Source organism: Mustela nivalis (assembly GCF_964662115.1).
Source record: "Mustela nivalis genome assembly, chromosome: 15".
In the NCBI taxonomy this organism is placed as follows: Eukaryota; Metazoa; Chordata; class Mammalia; order Carnivora; family Mustelidae; genus Mustela; species Mustela nivalis.
The window spans coordinates 61,256,981-61,266,761 of NC_139034.1; the positions used below are offsets into that span (position 1 = coordinate 61,256,981).

At 37.9% G+C, this 9,781-nt stretch overlaps 1 long non-coding RNA gene across 1 annotated transcript; it reads left to right on the forward strand.

Moving 5' to 3' along the window:
* Nucleotides 1–799: 799 nt before the first annotated feature.
* Nucleotides 800–8,974, forward strand: LOC309848838. Its single transcript, XR_014303325.1, has 4 exons — nucleotides 800–905; nucleotides 3,059–3,164; nucleotides 3,271–3,417; nucleotides 8,411–8,974. It is a non-coding gene; the product is annotated as an uncharacterized lncRNA (long non-coding RNA).
* The last annotated feature ends 807 nt before the right edge of the window (nucleotides 8,975–9,781 follow it).

Genomic DNA, 9,781 nt, shown 5'->3' on the forward strand with positions numbered 1-9,781 from the left:
GAGCTTTTAAAAATACACTAAATTACAATAGATTTCAAATCTGTTAATTTCAAGTCAAAGTTAAGTTTTATTTTTAGAACACTTATCTGTGTGAAGGTCATTGTTACTGAATAGGAATAAGAACGATCACCTTTGACAAGGGAATGTGTCTGTCATGTAAGGTATCCTGTTGATGTCCAGTTTGGGGGTTTGTTGGTTACAAGTGTTGACAATTTGGATCGCCAAAAAATATATTATCATAAATTTAATTAAAGTTTCCTTGCCTTGCTTCACAAGAAATGGATAGGTTCCCTCAAAGAATGCCAAAATTCTTGGAAGCTGTGGTAGTTAAATTTCTATTATGAGGTTATATGTCTTCACCAGTCAGAAGACTGGACTTGGCCAGTTCCAAACTGGGAGGCTAAGAGCCTGTACGCAGCACTTTTTGAGAAATGATTAGCACAAATGTTAGTTTAAGATATCTATAACTTCACTGTGGTCTAAAAATATCTATGAATTCTAGCGGTGACCAAGTCACAGAGACCAAGGTTTTGCCAACATTCATACTTAAAGGACTTTCTAAACTTCAGTTAAACCTTACTGAAAATAAAGATGTAAATTTTTTACCCCTCAAGTTCAAACACCCGCTGAATTCTATCTATGGACCTTTCGGGCACACCAGGACTTCCGGTTAAGAACTCCTGATATAAACAGATAAACAGAATTCATAACCCTCACATTTTGGTTATTCGTCCTAAAGACAATGTAAATACATCTTGAAGCAAATTTTTTTTTTTTTTTTTTTTTTTTTTTGACAGAGATCACAGTAGGCAGAGAAGCAGGCAGAGAGAGAGAGGAAGAAGCAAGCTCCCTGCTGAGCTGAGATTCCCAATGCGGGCTCCATCGCAGGACCCTGGGATCGTGAGGTGAGCCGAAGGCAGAGGGTTTAACCCACTGAGCCACCCAGGCGCCCCGGAGCAAGAATGTTTTAAGAGAAAAGTCACATTCCTGGGTTTTGTCTATGTCAAGTCTAAAGACTTGAAAAGAGAGTCCTAACTCGGTTTCTCTCAGGTTCTTTCTCATAAAATGTGGTCAAAATACTTAGTGCTTTTAATAAAAAAAATCCAATGACAAGACACCTCTTCTCTCTCATTACTAGGCATTATTGCTGCTTGGGATTTTTCTGCCTCATCGCTTGTGATAGGAAAAAATTGATCTCTTATTTCTTATTCTTATCTCCAGTTTGGGGCTGCCTTTTTTTATTTTTCATTATCATCTAAATTTAGATATTGAATTCTTCTTAAATTCATTGTAGGCAGGAGCAGTCCATTTACTTGTTTCTGGGCTATTAATTCTTTCCTCTCACAAAACTCATTTAGTCTCAAAATATGTTATCAGGTCCTTTAGTTCTCTGAAAGAAAACTACTGGAGATAAGATTTCTGCAACATATATACTAATCAAAAGAAAAATTTCTGGAATTAGGAATTAGGATATAATAAAATTATCCTGGTGGAAGCTATATATGTGCTGTAATCCACATTGTGCCAAATTAGGTACTCTTAAGACTATGTCTCTGAGCCTCAGTGTTGCTTATGTAGAAAATGATTGTTGTTTTTTGGGTTTGGTTTGGTTTTTTTGAGAAAGCAGTAGGGAGGGGCAGAGGGAGAGGGAGAGACAGAACCTTAAACAGGTTCCATGCCCATCGCAGAGCCCAATGCAGGCTTGATCTCACGACCCTGAGATCACGACCTGAGCTAAAATCAAAAGTTGGAAGTCTAACGGACTGAGTCACCAGGTACCCCTCTATCTAATCTCTAAAGTACATTCTACCTTTAAAAATGACGGTTTCTAACAGTCATCTCCTAGACTATGTGGGTGGCCACCTTCCCTTTATCTGGCTGGTTTGTCTATCCCCAGTCCCCTAGCTGTTATGAGTTCCTGTTGTTAGCCATTCACAGCTGTCCCCACCTCAGGAGAATGGCTCTCTTCCTTTCAGCAGAACAGGAGACTGGAACAGCCACACCCTGAGAGCTATAGCTGCCATGTGATAACCGACCAACAAGGAGCACAAAATTTGGCCCCATTCACTCAAGATGGGATGAGAATTTCCTCGGGAACTAGACAGAAGCTAATGTCTTAAAGAGATTACGTCCTTCCCAACGTTTTCCCCTGTACCGTCTTGCCTCTCTCACCCACCTTCTTTTGAGATCGCTTCCTCAACTAATTATTTTAACAAGAATCCTCATCTCGGGCTCTACTTCTAGGACTTGACATAAGATATAATCAAAGATTCAGCAAATCTTTGTGGACGAAGTAAATGAAGGAATGAATGAATGGAGTTAATTTGTTCAATGTTCATCTTAAAATTTATAGACAAAGCCTAAGAATGTTTCATACAGTTTTCAGCAAGTTCCCTGTGTTGCAAATATTTTCTAGCAAGTACTATGAACTGTACACTTGCTTCTTTCTGTCTTTTCTGATCAAATTAATTAGCTCATTTGCAGAAGGAGCCTCCTGAAGATGCTTATTCAGTGTTCAGAAGAGGATGGGCTAACCTTAACCACTGATCCAAGTGATCCAAGTAATAAACTCAATATTTAAGGAGGAAATGAAAGCTGATAGCTCATATTCCCAGAGTTCAACACCTTTAATTAATTATTTATTTCTAATATAAGGGGGTGCATTATCAACTTATCAGCAATACAATATTAAGAATGTATGAGAAGACAATACAGTAAGTGCCCAAATGTGAAACTAACTTTCAATTATTCAGTGATAGAGATGAGTAATGTAGATGAGTAGGTTGGAACAGATTATACAGCTTGTACCCAACCACAGAGAACAGACAAAACTCACTTATCAACACTTCTTTTAACTAATAATCGAGATTTTTTTTTAAGTAGAAAAAAGAGTTGTATAAATTTTTTTAACTTTTTACTAAAGAGAAATTCTCTGTAATTTCTCCTCAGAACAATCACAAATACAAGAGCTGCTCCTGTTTTGTAAGAATAGTAGAGTCCTGGATACCATGATTTGAATTCTAGGTCTTCTGGTGCATGATCGCTTTTCTCTACTCAGCTCTAGGTATCAGTCTCCTGGCCTGAAATTAGGATCTTTCAGTGGGTGTTTAGCCATTAATGAACACCTGTTTGGAAATCTTGAGATATTCTCCATTAAATGTGGTGTAAGTTTTACCATTTTTCCTTCTTGCAGTAACGTGGTTAAGCTGAAAGAAGTGTTTTTCATTAATTTTTTTGAAGATTTTATTTGTTTATTTGCTTATTTGACAGAGAGACACAGAGAGAGCACAAGCAGGTAGAGGCAGAGGGAGAAGCAGACTCCCTGGTGAGCATGGAGTTCAATGTGGGGCTCAATCCCAGGACCCTGAGACCACGACCTGAGCCGAAGGCAGATGTTTAACCGGCTGAGCCACCCAGGTGCCCCTCATTAATAATTTTTTCATAATTAAACTGTATTTACATATTATTGTGGGGATTTACGTATTACAGTCCAAAAAAACACTGTAAGATTTTAGTGATCATGAACAGACCACTCAGTTTTCTCTTCTCTTTATTAAAGAATGTAAAGGGATATATACATATATTATTCTGCCTATTAGAGAATATAGGATCTACCACGGTGGTCTTCAGCCCAGTTAAACGTTTTAAATTTCTTGAGTGAACAACTGTTTCTTAAAAGGTTTGTATTCCCCACAGCGCCTAGCACACAGCTCACCCTGAAATTTTTTTTTTAAACTCCTCGTGCTTGCTTGTTAGAACTATCATAAGCAAATAATACAAACTGGGTAACCTACACAACAGAAATGTACTTCTCACCTTTCTGACCAAGGTGTCATCAAGTTCGGTTTCTTCTGAGGCCTGTTGGGCTTACAGATGTTCATCTTCTTGCCGTGTCCTCACATGGGTTTTCCCTTGTGCATGTCTATGTCCTGGTCTCCTCTTCTCATAAAGGATACCAGTGTTATTCGATTAGAGCCCACCCATACAGTATCTTAATTACCTGTTCAAATGCCCTCTCTTCAAATGCAGTCACAATCTAAAGTACTGAAGGTTAATAGAGGGGCCCCTGGATGCCTCAGTTGGGTAAACATCTGACTCTTCATTTTTGCTTGGGCCATGATCTCAGGGTCATGAGGTCGGGCCCCTCATCTGGCTCTGCACTGGGCATGAAGCATGCTTGGGATGCTCTCTCTCTCCTGCCCTGTGCCCCTCCCCACCCTCTCCTTCACTTAAAAAAAAAAAAGACTTCAACATATGAATTTTGGGGAACACCATTCAGCCCATAACATTCCTTTAAATTGATCTTAAACATGTTAGCTCTTATTAAGTTTGTATACTAAAAGAAAACAAAAATAAGTACTTGAATGATTTTTAAAAAAAAATATTTTATTTATTTATTTGTCAGACAGAGTTCACAAGTAGGCAGAGAGGCAGGTAGAGAGAGGAGGAGGAAGCAGGCTCCCTGCTGAGCAGAGAGCCCGATGTGGGGCTCGATCCCAGGACCCTGAGATCATGACCTGAGCTGAAGGCAGAGGCTTAACCCGCTGAGCCTAATCGAATAACCCAGGTGCCCCTTGAATGATTTTTTAAATAATAGTTATAGATTACAGAATCACCTTTTTATTAGTCATTTGTATGGAAAATTATGTATATGCAATACAGTTTAAGAGTTGTTATAAGCTCTATAAACATTCCACCCATGCAGAAGCAAATATTAATGAGCCTAAGGGAAAAAATTTGAACTTCCATTTCCCAAAATCTCCTTGTACAGAATTCTCTGATTAAGACAAATCTGGGCCTTTTCATTGATACCCCTTTTATAAAGGACATTCTTAACAGTATTAGAAGTAGGAATTTGTTTTTGTTTTTCTTTTGGTTTTTTAAAGATCTTGTTTATTTGAGAGAGAGAGAGCACAGCAGGGGAGGAGGGGGGAAACAGGCTTCCTGCTGAGCAAGGAGCCTGATGCTGGGCTCAATCCCAGAACCCTGAGATCATGACCTGTGCGGAAGGCAGATGCTCAACTGACTAAGCCACCCAGGTGTCCAGAGCAGAAATTTGTAATTACAGTAAATCATGTGTTGCGTTTCATAAACAAGTAATTATATTACGTCTCCAGCATCCAACCTAAATTATAAAATTACTTTAAGCATAACATAAGGAAGGAAAAACCTGGGGATATTCACAACAGAACTACTGTTTTAGTTGTAGTAATTATAATGAAAGGCATTTCATTCATATGAGAAACTTCTGTCTTGAAAAGGTAAAGAGAGAACAAACTACACTTTGGAATTCTGGCTTTTCTTGTGTAATTAATTAATTTTCTATTTAAGGCCAGTCAAGTGAAGCAGTGGGAGTGGAGAAGGAACAGAGAACTCTGTAACTGGCTGTGATCAATGAATTGTAAACACCACTTCACTTGGACCAGCCTCTGTTGTTGTTCCTGTTGTTTTAAATATTTTATTTATTTACTTGACAGACAGAGATCACAAGTAGGCCCGCAGGCAGAGAGAGAGAGGAGGAAGGAAGCTCCCAGTGGAGCAGAGAGCCCAATGCAAGGCTCCATTCCGGGACCCTGGGATCATGACTTGAGCCGAAGGCAGACGCTTTAACCCACTGAGCCACCCAGGCACACCTGTTTTGTTTTGTTTTGTTTTTTTTAAACCAAACAATATTTGGATCTTCTGAAGATAATGATATAGTATCCCATGAAAATGAAAAGAAGGGAAAGATTGTCTTCTTTATGTGTTATTTATGCAAATAAGTGACCCAAGTCACTCATTATAGAAGGCCTTTATGTCAACTTTATATCTTGCCTATGACAAAACCATATGTGTTTCAAATATATATATTTGATATTGGTTTGAGGCTGTTCACTTAGAGAATATTTCGTAGATGCCACTTACCAGGTTGAGAAGGCTCCTATCTATTCTAGTTTTTTGAGAGTTTTTATCATAAACAGGTATTGAATTTTGTCAAATTTTTTTTGCCTTAATTGGAAGTTATCATGTGGTGTTTTTCTTTAGGCTGTTACTATGGTGAATGATGACGATTGAATTCTCATGGTGAACCAACTAGCCCTGCATTCCTGGGATAAACCCACTTGGTTGCGATGCATTATTCTTTTTATATGTTGTTGGATCTTATTTGCTAATATTTTGCTGGGGTTTTAGTATCTATGTTCTTTTTTTAAAGTTTTTATTTATTCATTTGACAGAGAGGAAGAGAGATCACAAGTAGGCAGAGAGGCGTGGCGGGGGGAAGCAGGCTCCCTGCTGAGCAGAGACTCCGATACAGGGCTCCATCCAAGAACCCTGAGACCATGACCTGAGCCAAAGGCAGAGGTTTAACCCAGTGAGCCACCCAGGTGCCCAGTTTCTATGTTCTTGAGGGTATGAGTCTGAGTTTTCTTTTCTACTAAAATCTTTGTCTGGATTTGGCACAAGAGTAATTCTGGCCTCATTAAATGAGTTGGGAAGTGTCCTCTATTCTATTTTTCTGTTAACTTCCATTTATTCTATTTTTGCTTCTATTTTCTGGAAGAGAATGTATAGAATTATTTTTTATTATTTTTTACTTCTGTAAATATTCACTAGAATTCTCTAGTGAAACAATCTGGGCTGGATATTTCTTTATCAGAAGATTTTAAACTTGAATTCAATTTATTAAATAGTAATAGGATTATTCAGGTTGGATAAGTTTGATACTTTGTAGTTTTCGATGATTGGTCTTTTTCATCTTTCTTTTTTTTTTTTTTTAAAGATTTTATTTATTTATTTGACAGAGAGAGATCACAAGCAGACAGAGAGGCAGGCAGAGAGAGAGAGACAGAGAGGGAAGCAGGCTCCCTGCTGAGCAGAGAGCCCCATGCGGGACTTGATCCCAGGACTCTGAGATCATGACCTGAGCCGAAGGCAGCGGCTTAACCCACTGAGCCACCCAGGTGCCCCAGTCTTTTTCATCTTATTATCACTCATATTATTATTCTTTTATTGTCTGTGGGATCTGTAGTGATATCCTCTCTTGCATTCCTGATATTAGTATTGTTGTGCTGCCTGCTCAATGTTGCTCTAGGTTTATCAATTTTATTTACCCTTTTTAAAGAACCTTAAAGAACCTGTTTTTTGTGTCATTGACTCTCCCTATTTTTCTTTCAGTTTGGTTGATTTCTGCTCTCCTCCATGTTATTTCCTTAGTTCTTCCTGCTTTGGGTTTATTTTTCTTTTCTTCTGCTAACTACTGAATTAGAAAATTACATTATTGATTTGAGACTTTTCTTCCTTTCTGATATAAATATTTAATGCCGTAATATCCTAGTAAGCACAGCTTTGGCTATTGTCGCTCAGTTTTAAGATTCATTATACATTAAGATTATTAGTCCTTTGTTCATTTTATGTCATTGATATTTCTCACAGTTTGTCAGTTCATGACAAACTTTGTTTAGAGTTTTGTCTTGCAAAATTTTTTAATTTTTATGTAATCAAATTTATTGTTTTCTTATTGTCTCTGGATTTTGAAGCATGACTAGAAAGCCTTTCATTATAGCAAGGTGAAAGAGAAATTCACCCATGTTTTCTTGTAGTATTTATATGATTTTTAAATTTACATTTAGATTTCTAATCTATTTGGAATTTAGATATGGAGCTAATCTTATCTTTTTCCAAATGGTTTCCTAGTTGTCCAAGTACTTTCATGTTTTGAAATTAATGGAAAACTCAGCAACCAAAAATAAATGAACAAATGAATGAATAAATGAATGAATGAATGAATGAATGACAAAGTTATTGAGAATACAGACTCCTCAGGAATTAAGTTTGGGATCATTCCACCAGGTAAAGAGCCCACATAGGTGATATCTTTCCTGAGAGCAAGCAAAATATGGAAAGGGTAGTAGAAGAAAGAAGAATAGTATCGACTACAACCTCATGGCCAGTTACAAAATCAAGGATTGTAGCAGCTTTGCTTTTTTAAATTTTTTTTGCATAAATGCATATATTAGTGATTTTCTTCTCTGTCATTTATGATTTTATATACATGTTTTTGGAGGTTACATTTAGATAGCCTTTAGATAATAATATTCAGTTGGGCTGTGATTGAATTACAGTGCAATAATTACAATAACCCTTGGAAGGGTGAATCTTTCCATTTTGAGAAAAGTGTGAGAACTTTCTCTTGTGTATGAAGGACAGCTGCATCTCATTGGGTAGAAAACTCGAGTTGTTTTGCTGTTGAGTAGAGGTCTCCATGTATGGAGAAAAGTGCATTTAGCCAGAGCATGGGCTGTGCAGTTATCAATTTATTATCTATCAACTACATATTCACTTCTATTTGGCTTACTTTGTGATATTATACCTGGATTCTCAACACTGGTGTGACAATACCAATAGCAGTGGGAACACACTTCCCTTCCAGATTCCTGTCTTCAGATATTATCCAGAGCAGAAAGAGCTGATGTTCAGAGGAGCTCCAGCCATACCCTAAGGTGATGATCTCCCTACCAGAAGTCTGAGTAGGTCTTCTCTGCCTACACTTTCTGGCAATGGTGTATCACTTCTAGAAACCAGCTACAGCCCACTCACAACTTCCAGCAATGGCGCGCCCTTCTCTACAGACCAGTGCCTATACTCCAGTGGCAACTTCTTCAGCGACCAGCAGGCTGTGTTATCACTATGGTAGCCACTTCATCTCTGAAGATATCAGACTTTCAGCCTGGGATAGGGGACAGCCAGCTCCTGTAATTAATTCCTTTACTATCTGTGTTTTCACAGCCTCCAGATACTAGCTGCTTTTTTACACCTGACACTTTTGGATTCCCTTTACTCATTTTGGTAGATGACCACCCTCTACTTATTGTCTAGCAACAATACTGTCTAACAAAAGAATTGTCTAATGAAAGAATTATCTAACAAAAGAATTCTAACAGTTCGTTATTATTGAGCTTTTCCTGTTCAAATAAACTGGTGGTTTTGGTTTGGTTTGGTTTGGTTTTTTAAAATCAAGTAAATTACCATTTGCTCATCGGTTTACTAAGTTAGGAATTAATGTCCTGCGTCAGATTGCATTTTGTTTTATAGTGTACTTTCTGTTCTTCAAGTCCCTGTCCCTAAAAAGAAGATGATGTACTGTGGAACCTGATTTTATCTATTGTGAAAGACACAATAGGAACCTTTGTACTTGAGTAGGTGTAAACGTTTTGTGAAGGGTTGTCGTAAATAATTGCCTAAAGTCATGATACAACAGCGAGAGCAAAAATTGATGATGGTTCATAAATTTAATCCGTTGGTGCAAATGAGTCAGCAGCAAGTTCACTGTTTTCTCTTTTGAAGTCTTTTATTTTCAGAACTATAAAATGTTCATTGTAACTCTCAGTGGTTAGGGGAAAAAAGCGCATTTTTTTTGGTAGCAGATCTTTTTAACAAAAGGATTTGTGACTGATTCCTGAAATCTAAACACAGTGCATACACAGTGCAAACATGTTGGGTGAGTTTTTCTTTTTAAAAATAATTAATTAATTAACCTAAAAGATCTTATTTATTTATTTGTCAGAGAGAGAGAGCACAAGCAGGCAAAGTGGTAGGCAGAGGTAGAGAGAGAAGCAGGCTCCCCGCTGAGCAAGGAGCCTGATGTGGGACTCCATTCCAGGACCCTGGGATCATGACCTGAGCCAAAGGCAGTGGCTTAACCAACTGAGCCATCCAGGTGTCCCTGTTTTTTTCTTTTTTAAAATAAAAACCTTTAACATATGACAGTCAAGACAGAAACTGGCACTTGGAGTTAGGCTGA